Below are 13,601 nucleotides of genomic sequence, written 5' to 3' on the forward strand. Positions count from 1 at the left end.
GAGTGTCAAAAGAGACCTGCTGCCTGGAAGGCTACCCAGCTTCTAGTTCCCAGGCTGGTTCTTCAGGCTTCCTTTAGCACCCCACATTCTTCCAATGAAATGCCTTTTGGCTTAAGTTGCCAGAATCTTTTTGTTCTTCCTTGCAACCCAAGAAGCAGTAGATACCTAGATTGGTACTAGAAGGCAATGGACCTTCAGGGAAATTGTAGGGCACTTGGAATTGGTTATGTGGCTGAGCTAGAAGAGAAAACAGTTACATACCCTTTTATATTCTGCGAGGGGAACCTAGTAGCCCATGGCACACACTGGAGAAACAAGTCAAGACATGTGTTGTCTCCAGCCTGAGGCATTTAATTGCTGGTACAAGGCTCCACTGCACTTTCTTGCCCTGGCTTAGTAACCATGAAGTCCTTGTGTTCCAAAAGACGAAGCAATGAAATGATTGGGCCTCTATTAGCCTGAACTTCTGAGAGACTGAGAAGCAGATATACTCACTGACTAGCATAGATTATGTAACTTGAGTGAGAAATAAAGCCTTGTTGGGTAAGCCACAAGATTTTGGAGTTGATTGTTACCACAGTATAGCTTGTCCTATTCTGACTAACACAGAAGAATTCCAAGATCTTAGGAAGGGGGAAGAGTATCGCTCATGGGATTGAATAACATATAGCAAAAGAAGGGCAATATTTTTAAAAATTATTTTAAAGTTTTTCTTTGTTTAATGGGTACAAAGATTCTGTTTGGTATGATGACAAAATTCTGGAAATAGATAGTTATGATGGTTATACAACATTGTGAATGTACTCAATGCTACTTGAACTGTACACTTAAAAATGGTGAAAGTGGTAAATTTTACATATTACGTATATTTTGCCACAATTAAAAAATCCCCAGGGACTTCCCTGGTGGCCCAGTGGTTAAGACTTCACCTTCCAATGCAGGGGGTGAGGGTTCAATCCCTGGTCGGGGAGCTAAGATCCCACATGCCTCGTGGCCAAAAAACCAAAACATGATACAGAAGCAATACTGTAACAAATTCAACAAAGATTTTAAATCGGTCCACATCAAAAAAAATCTTTAAAAAATCACCGAAAACTTTTTTTCTATCAAAATCTTCCAATAATGATAAGGGTTGGAAAAATAGGCATTTATATGTTGTTATTGAGAATATAAATACGTACTTCTTTCTGGAGGCAATTTTGGTACTAAAAAAGCCTTTGAAATATGAAGCCCTTTGATTCATTTATTCCTTTTCTGGGTATTTGACCTAAAATTTAAAAAATAAATACAAAATTTTCTGTAAAATTATCATAACCCCAGCATGGTTTTTAAAAGCTAAAAATGTGAAACAGTGGACCATGGGGGATTGGTTATGTAATTTAGGGTATAGTCATATAATTGAGCATTATTTAGCTATTTAGAATTATAGTACAGTAGAATGTTTAATGAGGAATACTGGTGAACTGCTCCAATATAATATTAAATAAAAAAAATATATAAACCTTCGTTCGTAAGTTGAGTAGTAAGTTCCTAGATGTAAGGTTAGTTTGACAGTTTTGACTTAATGAATGCAGTTGACTTTCTGTTCATAAAATTATTTTCTAAGATTGTTAACCATGGTTGCATGATTACAATTACAAGTTCTCTAAATATCTCAGGATACAATGTATCTGGGCATAAAAATAAGTTCATTAAAATAACTAACTTTAAAAAATATCTCCTCCTATTTCTTACCTTTCTTGAATTTAGGTTCTGTCGTACCATAACTCGTTTCCCCTTTCCATCTGAAGGTAATTATTGAGAGAAGAATGGAGAAAAAGAGACTTTGGTTAGTTCTGCTTTCTCTGTTATCTTTTTAACATTACATCATCTTTCCCCAGAGTCTTTGTGTTTTTGTTCTTGCTATGAACATGACCTTAAAAGGACCCTTTTTGGTTTTCTACTATTTTTCACATCTCTAAGCTCATTCTACATCTGCTTTTCCTGATATTGTTACTTAAGGGTCATGCGTAAATAATGTGCTGCTCTCTGGTATTTAGGTAAATATAAACATTATCCATTAGCTCATATTTTGAGCTCAGTAGAGGAATGCCTCTGCAGCTGCTTCTGGTTTTTTAAGATATCGCTCTTTATTTCTTCCCTATTGGAATTAAGACAATCATCTTCAATTTGACTTACAGGAACCCCCAAAAGTATGTAGAAATTTTCCAAGAAGCACTGTTGGCAGGGAAAATTTTATTTCCAGATCCCCAATTTCCATTTGTTCTTCTTCCTAAAATTGATCTGTCTGAAAAGCTATTTTGCAAGTTCTCCTACCCACCTCCCCTTTCACAATAACCCTTTTCCCAGAGAAGAGGAGAAGGTGGAAAAGCACACTGCGAGCTCATTCATCTGCATCCTTGTCCCAAGATGTAAGAATCTCCAGGGTACCAAGGGGACAATTTCAAAGATTTTTTTCTCGAAGCCTTCTGTAATGATTAACCCACCATAGTGCGTTTTGTCTTTCCCTGTCTTTTGTACATTTCTGTTAAGAGTAACTATGGCCTTAGAAACTGTCCCTTTGAGATATTCTGATTATGTTATAGGGTGAGGTGGTAGGAATGATGACAATTTCCCTTTATTAACTTGCCTCTCCCATCTTCAAATATAATTAGAAAATGCATGATTATTGAGGAAGAGACACATGTAAGCAAGAAAAATGTCCTTAAGAAATATCGAACACTAAATATGGCTCTCCTTTTCTCCTTTTTGAACATAAGCTTTTTTTTTATTGGTCTCTCCTCAATATTCCACCCTAGAATGTGTTGTCAGCTGAAAAGAAAAGCACCTTTGAACAGATTAGTCATGCTGATTCTTTAAAGTATAACTAAAATGTATAATTGCGAAGATTTTTGAGACATGATGGGTAAAGTCTGTGCAGAAAAAGTTCACATGATTTATTTCAAAATAAGTTTGCATTATTGAAAAAGAGAGTTAAAACTTATTTCATCAGTTCATAATAGGAAGTAGTTATTGTTTTACTGACAATCTTTCTATGCCTCAGATTCCTTCTCTGTAAAATGGGGATAACAATCGTCCCCTCTCACTGAGTTTATTTGGAGATAAACGAGTCACCCTATAATCTATGCAAAGCACACAGAACAGTGCCTGGTGCAGAGTAAGTGCTTTCATGTTGCCCTACTCCCCCTCTCTAGTCTAGTTCCTCTTCTCTTGGTCTGTACTCACTCCCTTGGTAACCTCACCCAGTCTCCTGGCTTTTAATATCATCTATATGCCAATGATTCCCAAGTGTATATTTCCAACAGCTACTCACCCCAGAACTCGAAAGTCGTATTCAGCAGCCCACTGGACCTCTCCACTTGGATATCTACTAGACGCCTCAAACACTCTCTCCAAATGAAATTCCTGTTCTTCCCTCTCGCCAAGCCTGCTCCACCTACAGCCTTTTTCCCCTGTCACTTGACGTCAGTGTCATCCTTCCAATTGCTCAGGCCTCCAGAACTTGGAGTTAATCTGCACCGCTTTCTTTCTCTCGTACTGCACATCCAGTCTGACTTCCTGCAAAAAAGATATCCAGAATCTGACCTCCATTCACTCCCTCCATGCTGCCCTCTGCTGCAAGCCGCTCGGACCTGTCGACTCCGCCCTGGGCTCTGCCTCTGCTCTTGTTCACTGCAGTCTATCTTTAACGGGGCAGCCAGGGTGATCCTTCTAAAATGAAAATCAGGAATTCCCTGGTGGTCCAGAGATTAGGACTTGGCACCTTCACTGCTGGGACCCAGGTTCGATCCATGGTTGGGAAACTAAGATCCTGCAAGCTGAGTGGCCCGGCAAAACAAACAAACAAAAACAGATCATATCATTCCTCTGCTTACAATTCTTCAGTACATCCCCTCCTATACATAACACAGTAACAACCTCCCCCCCCAAAAAAAAGTATATTCATGCACATACATATTCATTTTTTAAAAGACTAAAGATATGCATCAAATTGTTGGCAGTGGTTTATCTTAGGGTGGTAATAGCACATGTGACTATTTAAAATATTTGTCTTTTGACCCAATAATATTACTTTTAGGAATTTATCTATAGTAAATAATTAGGATATGCCCAAAGATTTAAGTTCAAGGATGCTAGTCACAACAATATTTACAATAGGTAAAAATTGGAAATAATCTAAGTGTATAACAATAGGAGAGAAGAGTTGACCTTGAATAACTAAGGGGGTTCGGGTCGCTGACCCTCCTCGCAGTAGAAGATTTGAGTATAACATATTGTCAACTCTCCTCAGGAGTGGTTCCTCCACATCCGTTATTTCCTCCACAGCCACGGTTCTGCATCCTTGGATTCAACAAACAGCGGATCAGGTTGTACTGTAGTATTTCCTGTTTGAAAAAATTCTGCATATAAGTGGACCTGCACAGTTCAAACCTGTGTTATCAAGGGTCAACTGTAGTTTAATAAATTACATTATAGCAAATGATGGATTATCTGACATCGTTAACCATTTTTTTAATTAATAAGACTGTTAATGAAAAAAGATTACAAACTAGCAAGTATACTATGGGATTAATTTTGCAAATTAAAAAATGTATATGGTGGCACAGTGGTTGAGAGTCTGCCTGCCGATGCAGGGGACACGGGTTCGTGCCCCGGTCCGGGAGGATCCCACGTGCCGCAGAGCGGCTGGGCCCGTGAGCCATGCCCGCTGAGTCTGCGCGTCCGGAGCCTGTGCTCCGCGACGGGAGAGGCCACAACAGTGAGAGGCCCGTGTAACAAGAAAAAAAAAAAAAAAAGTATATGAAGAGAGGAAAAGACAGGAAGAATATGCACCAAAATATCAGTGGCAGTCGTCCCTAGGAAACAGACCCAGGTGGCCGTGATCTAGAGCTACACAGCCATGGAAGAGCCGCTCCTTCCCATTAGCAGACCTGCTTGGAATTCACAAACTCAGAGCAAATGTGCAAAGTCTAACCTGTACTTCCTGCAATGTTTTACAGCATCAGTTTAAGCAACGATCTATTTTATAGGCTGGAAATGCCCTCATAGAGTATATCACATGAATAGGAAGATATTTAAATCTGAATTTACTGTAACACAAATGATTCTTATTCTGCACACAGCGAATAGAAAAAATAAATAAATCCCCTAAAACTTTAAGGAATTTAGGCCTTTTAAATCTTGCCAGATTAGGATGGGTTAAGCTATTTTTTGCAATGACTGATAAGAGTTTCCCAAGCTTCTTATCAGTTTTTAACCTGTTTGAAAAAAGGAGTTACGAGTGCAAGAAATAAGTTGCTTGGCATGCTTGGTGACTAATATCCAGTTTCTAATTTACAAGTTGGTTTTTAAACATGGAGCTTAAAAGTTAGTTTTTAGAATTTTATGTTTCATGGGTTTCTTGTTACTTACGGAATGAAGTGATCAAAAGAAAAAAAGAAACTCTACATTCACAACTGCCTTTCTGTTCCATTCAGTCTCAGTCATCTTCCTCGAGAACACATTAATACGATTAAGAAGTCTAAGAAGTCATCTCTCTTTATTCTTTGCATAACTGAAGCATAGGTGCCATTCAAGCTACCAACTCATTTTCACTGAAAAGTAAAACAAACTACTGAAAAGCAAAATACGAAGCTTGTAAGTAACAACAGAAGAAACCACAAGACTATCAAATGACCTGAAAGCCAAGCTTGCAGATTTTTTTCATGAATCAAGTAATAAAGTCAACCACAAAAGGTGTCAGGTATGCAAAAAAATAGGCTGGCTTCAGCACATTCCTTTGTTTCATCAGTTGGTTTTGACATAAGGCAAGGAGACTGCCCTTAAAAAGCCACATATTGAATACTGAGAACGTGACAGTTTATCGGACTTTGTTGCAAAACTAGAATTGTGTGAGAACACCACCACTTAGTTCTTCTAGAACATAAAGCAGAATTTACCAAACAACAGTCCCCATGAAAGGCAGGAAGATCTGATTATGTGCTTATGAGCTTAAGGCTTTCTTTCTTTTTCAGACTATTTTGGCATTCTTTGTGAACAAACTAAAATTCCTTTGTTTTCTAGGGAGAGAGAGAGGTAGAAATTACTAATGTAAAACAGGAGCTTCTTACCAGTATCAAAACAAGGAAATCAGCTCCAGCCTTACTTGGATTGGGTGTAAGTAGGCTAGGAGTGCCCATTTTGGTCATCTCCATAGGCGAGCTGAGTCTGTACACCGCATACGTCTAGCAAATTAAAAAATCTGAATGTTAATGACATCAACAAAAAGCCTCCAGTGGTTAAGAATCTGCCTTCCAATGCAGGGGATGTGGGTTCGACCCCTGGTCTGGAAAATCAGATCCCACATGCCACGGGGTAACTAAGCCTGCGTGCTCTAGAGCCTGCGCGCCACAACTGGAGAGAAGCCACCATGTAGATCCTGCCTACGGCAACTAAGACCCGACACGGCCAAATAAATTAATTAATTAAAAACAAAAACAAAATGTGGTGCTGATGGGGTGAAACTCAGACACTATAGCATTTAAAAAAAAAAAAAAAGAGTGTGAACAAAGAGAAAATCATTTGCTCCAAGATATTTAGTCAAATCTAAAGTAGAATTTCTCTCTCTCAATTTACACTATGGTTCTCAGTTTAAGGATTGTAATTCTTTGGCAGATGTTTCAAGAAAACCATCCTAAGGTCTAGGTGCTTGTTTTCTTAGTGACAATTTTAAAATTACACTTTGCACAAAATAGGGAGTAAATATTTCATTGATTAAAAAATGGACATATTCCAGCTCAAGTATCTCATCCTTTGATAATGGCAAAATTAACGATCTGCAGCCTCTATATAGGTAGGGGCTACTTCAGTGATATCTACAATCACAGAGAGGTGAAAGGAGCACTTGTTTGCCAATATACAGTCATCAGAGCCACACAGATAATTAACTCCAAACAAGCTGAATGGCTGTTTTTTGGCACCTAGATACATCCTGCAAATTAAAAGGGCTTCACTAAAGAAGGGTAAATATTCATTAATGTATTAAACATGAATTTCTTGGGCTCTTTATGTCCTTATTACTATACTTAGTTGCTGAGTCCCCTTTCCACTCAAGAGCCTAAGACTTAACCTTTTATGTAAACTTTGCAATTTACAGATTTAAACTCAGTCAGTACAGGGGTTTTCCCCCTCTCCATTTTCCTTCTCTTTTCTGTTGTACTGACCTCAAAGGCCCCTGGGCCCAGGATCCGCTGAGCTGGGCAATTCCCTAGTCTGGTTGTCAGCTTCTTTCCCTTGCTGCCCCATGTCTGCACCCACCTCTGCCAGCTTTGTCCTGAACACTAGGTCCCTCCTGTTCTGCCATCCGTCTCTCAGCCACTCCTGTGTGCTTTGGGGGCTGGGGGTGCTCAGGAAAGTGCTGGATGCTCACTAACCTGGAGGGTGGGAAGCAATGTCTCAGTCGCCTAGTGAGGCCTGCTGGAAGCGAGGTGAGGATCCTCTCTGCCCTCAAGTCCTTCCTGTCTTCCTGCAGGGAATTTCTTGTCCTCTCAGCTGACTGAGGAGAGTGGACAGAGGGTACGATCCTTTCTTAAGCATCTAAATTCTGTCATATGCCCTTAGATTTTCTTCCTCTTTTTTCCTTTCCGTAGACAACTTCATACCTCCTAACTCTTTGGTTTATGATGTAAACGTCCTGAGTCCTCCAAGCGCTTATTCATTTAGAACTCAAAAAATGTTTCCACTTTCAAGAAACCAGCCCTATAATAAAAAGCCTACTGTTTCAGCTTTTTTTTTAATTAATTAATTTATTTATATTTATTTATTTTTGGCTGTGTTGGGTCCTCGTTGCTGCGCGTGGGCTTTCTCTAGTTGCAGCAAAGGGGGGCTACTCTTCATTGCAGTGCTTGGGCTTCACTGCGGTGGCTTCTCTTGTTGTGGAGCACGGGCTCGAGGTGCGTGGGCTTCAGTAGTTGTGGCGTGTGGGCTCAGTAGTTGTGGCCCGTGGGCTCTAGAGCGCAGGCTCAGTAGTTGTGGTGCACAGGCTTAGTTGCTCTGTGGCCTGTGGGATCTTCCCGGACCAGGGCTGGAACACATGTCCCCTGCATTGGCTGGCGGATTCTTAACCACTGCGCCACCAGGGAAGTCCACTGTTTCAGCTTTGATTTTAAAATTCCATTCAGAAACTTAGTTGTCCTCTTTGTTCTTGGCTATGTTCACCCTCATCCTAGAGCGATGACTGCTATTGATTCAGTGGGTGAAGGGGGAAATGGTAATCAGGGGTGATGCGAGCCCCCTAGTGGGCATTTGGAAACGTGCAGGACATTTTTAGTGGTCACAGTGACTTAGGGATTTACTGGCATTTGGTGGGCGAGAGTAAGGATGGTATATATCATGCAGTTGCAGGACAATGCCATACAAAATGCCAATAGCTCCCTGCTGAAAAATACCAAAGATGTTCTTCTCTTTGGGGGCTTTTCCAATCTTTGGCCCCATCTGTGTTACTAAACAGTACAGCTCCAGGGTCCTCCTTTCTTACCTCTGAGAAGCTGACTCTTTTCCTCTCCACAGTTGCAAGGGACTAGCTTGTCTCCCCATGCAGTCTTTGCACCTCTCCAGCCTGAGCTGTTTGCGGGAGGAACAGGGTGCTGGACGGAGAGGTACCTTTAGGTGTTCCATCTTTTAACTTCATTTTCCTCTTCCATCCATGGAGTGGTTTGAGTTTTTGCCTCTGAGCTTGCTTGGCCAGTCTCCTACATAAAAAATACACCAAAGTTCATCTCTTGCTTCTCATTCCCATTCCCATCATTGCTATGTGCAAGAGAAAATGTGAAAGAGCCTATATTTTAGCCCTGTCACTAACTATGACTTAGGGTCCATCATTTAACCCCACAGGCAGCTTGGTTTTCTCATTTGTAAAAATGAAGGTATTGGGCTAGATGATCTAACGACATCTCAGTTCTGTGCTTCAACGAAAAAAATGCATTTGTTCTGTGGTTTGGGCACGCTTTACATTTCTTCCTTCACAAAGGTCATTTAGTCTTTTTTGCTCATAATTTAGAAGTCAGTAGAGTCTTCAGCAGAGGAAATGGCAATAATGAAACTAGATTTTCATACCATTTTGTGGCAAGTGTTGGTTGATTATTGAGCTATATGTAGTAAAAAAATATATATACATTTTAAGTTATTCTGTTCTCCACAGAGGATTAATCTCCCATCTGTCCTTGCTTCATTAATACATTTAGGAAATATTTACTAATCATCTACTGTGTGTCAGGCACTGTTCTAGATACAGCAGTGTTGAAAATATAACAGTGGGACTTCCCTGGTGGCACAGTGGTTAAGAATCCGCTTGCCAATTCAGAGGACATGGGTTCAAGCCCTGGTCCGGGAAGATCCCACATGTCATAGAGCAGCTAAGCCCGTGTGCCACAACTACTGAGCCTGCACTCTAGAGCTCATGAGCCACAACTGCTGAAGCCCGTGCACCTAGAGCCTGTGCTCTGCAACAAGAGAAACCACCGCAATGAGAAGCCTGTGCACCAAGAGTAGCCCCCGCTCACCTCAACTAGAGAAAGCCTGCGCACAGCAACAAAGACCCAACGCAGCCAAAAATAAATAAATATTTAAAATAGAACAGTGAACAAAATAAACTCAATGCTTTCATAGAGCTCACATTCTAGATCATCAGTTCTCAAAGTCTGGTCCCTGAAAAATATCTCAGAGGGTCCAAGAGGTCAAAAACATTGTATTCATAATACTAAGGTATTATTTGACTTTTTCATTGTGCTCATATGTGCACTGATGGTACAAAAACAATGGTGGGTTAAACTGCAAGTGCCTTAGCATGAATCAAGGTAGTGGTACCGGGCTTCCTGGTGGCGCAGTGGTTGAGAGTCCGCCTGCCGATGCAGGGGACACGGGTTCGTGCCCTGCTCCGGGAAGATCCCACATGCCGCAGAGCGGCTGGGCCCGTGAGCCATGGCCGCTGAGCCTGCGCGTCCGGAGCCTGTGCTCCGCAACGGGAGAGGCCACAACAGTCAGAGGCCCGTGTACCGCAAAAAAAAAAAAAAAAAAAAAAAGGGAGTGGTACCAACTGTATAGTAGTTACTGCATTCTCCACCACCACACACCTTCAGGAAAAAAAAAAAAAAAGCCAGTTTCATTTAAGCAGTCTTTAATGGAGCAACAAAACTGATCAACTTTTATGTTAAATTTCACCCTTTGAGTACACTTTTTTCTTAACATTCTGTGTGACAAAAAGGGAAATACACATTAAGTACCTCTGCTGCATCCAGAAATACAATGGTTGTCTTGAGGAAAAGCACATGTGATGATTTGTCTTGAGGAAAAGCACATGTGATGATTTGATTTGAAATGAAACCTCATCGTTCCTTGAAAGAACAACTGGAAGATAAACTATGGTTTTCTAGACTTGAAAATTTGGCAGATTTTTTTTTCTTTTTTTGAAAATGAGCCAAGTAATTCTGCAACTTCCAGGAAAATAACTGGCAGTAAAATTCAACCTTTCAGGTGAAAATCAGAATTTTGGAAAATCTGTATCCACCACTGTTAGTTTGACAGCTTCCCAAAACACAAAGAATTCTGATGAGATTGGTGGCAATAGTAGCAAATGTGATTTTTTGATATTGTGTAATGAAGTGTGCCAACATTTGGAAGATCCACAGAGCTCAGCGAACTATTTTCCAAATGACAAATGCATGAGGTTACAAAATCATCCATGCGTTAAAGGTCGGTGAAAGGTGTGAGAGAGACATTAAACTTTAATGTAACAGTATGAAAATTCATCGAGAAGGGGAACTGCGCAGTTGAGGTGACCGGGAACTGAGCTTTCCAGATCCTTCTGGGGTTTTCCACCCAGCTTTAACCAAGGCCTCCCACGCCGTGAAGAATTTCATTACAAAGGATCAATGGCTCTTAACACCCAGAAGGGAATACACCACCAAGAAAAGAATTGAGAACCATTATAGAAATACTGGCCAAGAACTCAAGGAGGCCTCCCCGGAACCATCAATGGAAGAAATACATAAAATTGATCAGTTACGGTGACTTCCCTGTTGGTCCATTGGGTAAGACTCCACTGTCCCAATGCAGGGGGCCTGGGGTTGATCCCTGGTTGGGAAATTAGATCCTGCATGCATGCCGCAACAAAGAGTGCACAACCGCAACTAAGAATTCACATGCCACAACTAAGAATTCACATGTCACAACTAAGAAGTCCGCATGCCACAACTAAAGATCCTGCATGCTGCAACAAAGATCCCATGTTCTGCAACTAAGACCCGGCGCAGCCAAAATATAAATAAATAAATAAATAAATAAATAAATAAATAAATAAATAAATAAATAAAAAACACAGACATAGGTGATTCATTCTCCCACTGTTCCTTCTCAGTGCTTTTTTCTTTTTTTCTTTTTTTTTGCATGCCAATAAACCATTATTCATACAAACAGGCAGAGGCAGGCCACAGTCTGCGGATCTCTGCCTTGGAGACATTGGGGCTCATCCAGGGAGAATGAGAAATGAGGTCCTGCCCCTCCAGTTCTCCAAACAGGAAACAAAGAGTAGCTGGGATGTGGGCCCCAGGGAGCCAGGGAAGGCAGTGAGCGTGCCCTTGCCGTGCGGGCGACCTCGGTGATTATTAATGGCACAGGGACAACGCTCGTGGCAGAAACCTGTCCTGGGGACAGCGCCGGGGACAGTCAAGCACAGCACTCAAGATGCATAGGTTGATGGAGTGAGAAGAATGAAACTTTATCCCCTTTTTTTCAGGCCTGTCTGGGTGTAAAAAGCTCTTGGGTGCCGCGCCCCTGATTAAGGGCTTGGCGATTCTTTTGTGGAGTCCCCTAAATATTGTGTAGCCAGTTTTCTTTTTTGGGAGGGGGTGGTTCACGGGCCTCTTACTGTTGTGGCCTCTCCCGTTGCGGAACACAGCCTCCAGACGTGCAGGCTTAGCGGCCATGGCTCACAGGCCCAGCCGCTCCACGGTATGTGGGATCTTCCCAGACCGGGGCACTCTGTGATTTATGTCACAGAGTGTTCTGCCTATGTTTTCCTGTAAGAGTTTTATAGTGTCTGGCCTTACATTTAGATCTTTAGTCCATTTTGAGTTTATTTTAATGTATGGTGTTAGCAAGTGTTCTAATTTCATCCTTTTACATGTAGCTGTCCAGTTTTCCCAGCACCACTTACTGAAGAGGGTGTCTTTTCTCCATTGTATACTCTTGTCTCCTTTATCAAAGATAAGATGACCATATGTGTGTGGGTTTATCTCTGGGCTTTCTATCCTGTCCCATTGATCTATATTTCTGCTTTTGTGCCAGTACCATACTGTCTTGATTACTGTAGCTTTGTAGTATAGTCTGAAGTCAGGGAGCCTGATTCCTCCAGCTCTGTTTTTCTTTCTCAAGATTGCTTTGGCTATTCAAGGTCTTTTGTGTTTCAATACAAATTGTGAACTTTTTTGTTCTAGTTCTGTGAAAAATGCCATTGGTAGTTTGATAGGGATTGCACTGAATCTGTAGATTGCTTTGGGTAATGTAGTCATTTTCACAATGTTGATTCTTCCAATCCAAGAACATGGTATATCTCTCCATCTGTTTGTATCATCTTTAATTTCTTCCATCAGTGTCTTATAGTTTTATGCACACAGGTCTTTTCTTTCCTTAGGTAGGTTTATTCCTAGGTATTCTATTCTTTTTGTTGCAGTGGTAAACAGGAGTGTTTCCTTAGTTTCCCTTTCAGATGTTTCATCATTAGTGTATAGGAATGCAAGAGATTTCTGTGCATTAATTTTGTATCCTGCTACGCTACCAAATTCATTGATTAGCTCTACTAGTTTTCTGGTAGCATCTTTAGGGTTTTCTATGTATAGTATCATGCCATCTGCAAACAGTGAACACTTTACTTCTTTTCCAATTTGGATTCCTTTTATTTCTTTTTCTTCTCTGACTGCTGTGGCTAAAACTTCCACAACTATGTTGGATAACAGTGGTGAGAGTGGGCAACCTTGTCTTGTTCCTGATCTTAGAGGAAATGGTTTCAGTTTCTCACCATTGAGAACGATGTTGGCTGTGGGTTTGTCATATATGGCCTTTATTATGTTGAGGTAAGTTCCCTCTATGCCCACTTTCTGGAGAGTTTTTATCATAAATGGGTGTTGAATTTTGTAGAAAGCTTTTTCTGCATCTATTGAGATGATCATATGGTTTTTATCCTTCAATTTTTAATATGGTGTATCACATTGATTGATTTGCGTATACTGAAGAATCCTTGCATTCCTAGGATAAACCCCACTTGATCATCGTGTATGATCCTTTTAATGTGCTGCTGGATTCTGTTTGCTAGTATTTTGTTGAGGATTTTTGCATCTATGTTCATCAGTGATACTGGCCTCTAGATTTCTTTTTTTGTGACATCTTTATCTGGTGTTGGTATCAGGGTGATGGTGGCCTCATAGAATGAGTTTGGGAGTGTGCCTCCCTCTGCTATATTTTGGAAGAGTTTGAGAAGGACAGGTGTTAACTTTTCTCTAAATGTTTGATAGAATTCACCTGTGAAGCCATCAGGTCCTGGGCTTTTGTTTGTTGGAAGATTTTTAATC

The 13,601-nt window shown here is 40.8% G+C and overlaps 1 protein-coding gene across 12 annotated transcripts in view; it reads right to left on the bottom strand.

Moving 5' to 3' along the window:
- The window catches only part of LOC137223941 (tigger transposable element-derived protein 1-like), a 41,141-nt gene that overhangs the window by 4,188 nt on the left and 23,352 nt on the right, over positions 1–13,601 (bottom strand). For 6 of the 12 annotated variants that reach the window (XR_010943148.1, XR_010943141.1, XR_010943147.1 and 3 more), the window contains 4 exons: positions 8,516–8,729; positions 5,449–6,224; positions 3,314–4,385; positions 1,735–1,784 (listed from right to left, as the gene is read on the bottom strand). The gene's annotated coding sequence lies outside the window, so the exon portion shown is untranslated. Of the gene's footprint in view, positions 1–1,734; positions 1,785–3,313; positions 4,386–5,448; positions 6,225–8,515; positions 8,730–10,069; positions 10,110–13,601 lie in introns of all 12 variants that reach the window. The other 6 variants (XR_010943140.1, XR_010943151.1, XR_010943144.1 and 3 more) reach the window with 5 other exon arrangements.

The sequence above is a fragment of the Pseudorca crassidens genome, chromosome 4 (assembly GCF_039906515.1).
Source record: "Pseudorca crassidens isolate mPseCra1 chromosome 4, mPseCra1.hap1, whole genome shotgun sequence".
NCBI classification, from domain to species: Eukaryota; Metazoa; Chordata; class Mammalia; order Artiodactyla; family Delphinidae; genus Pseudorca; species Pseudorca crassidens.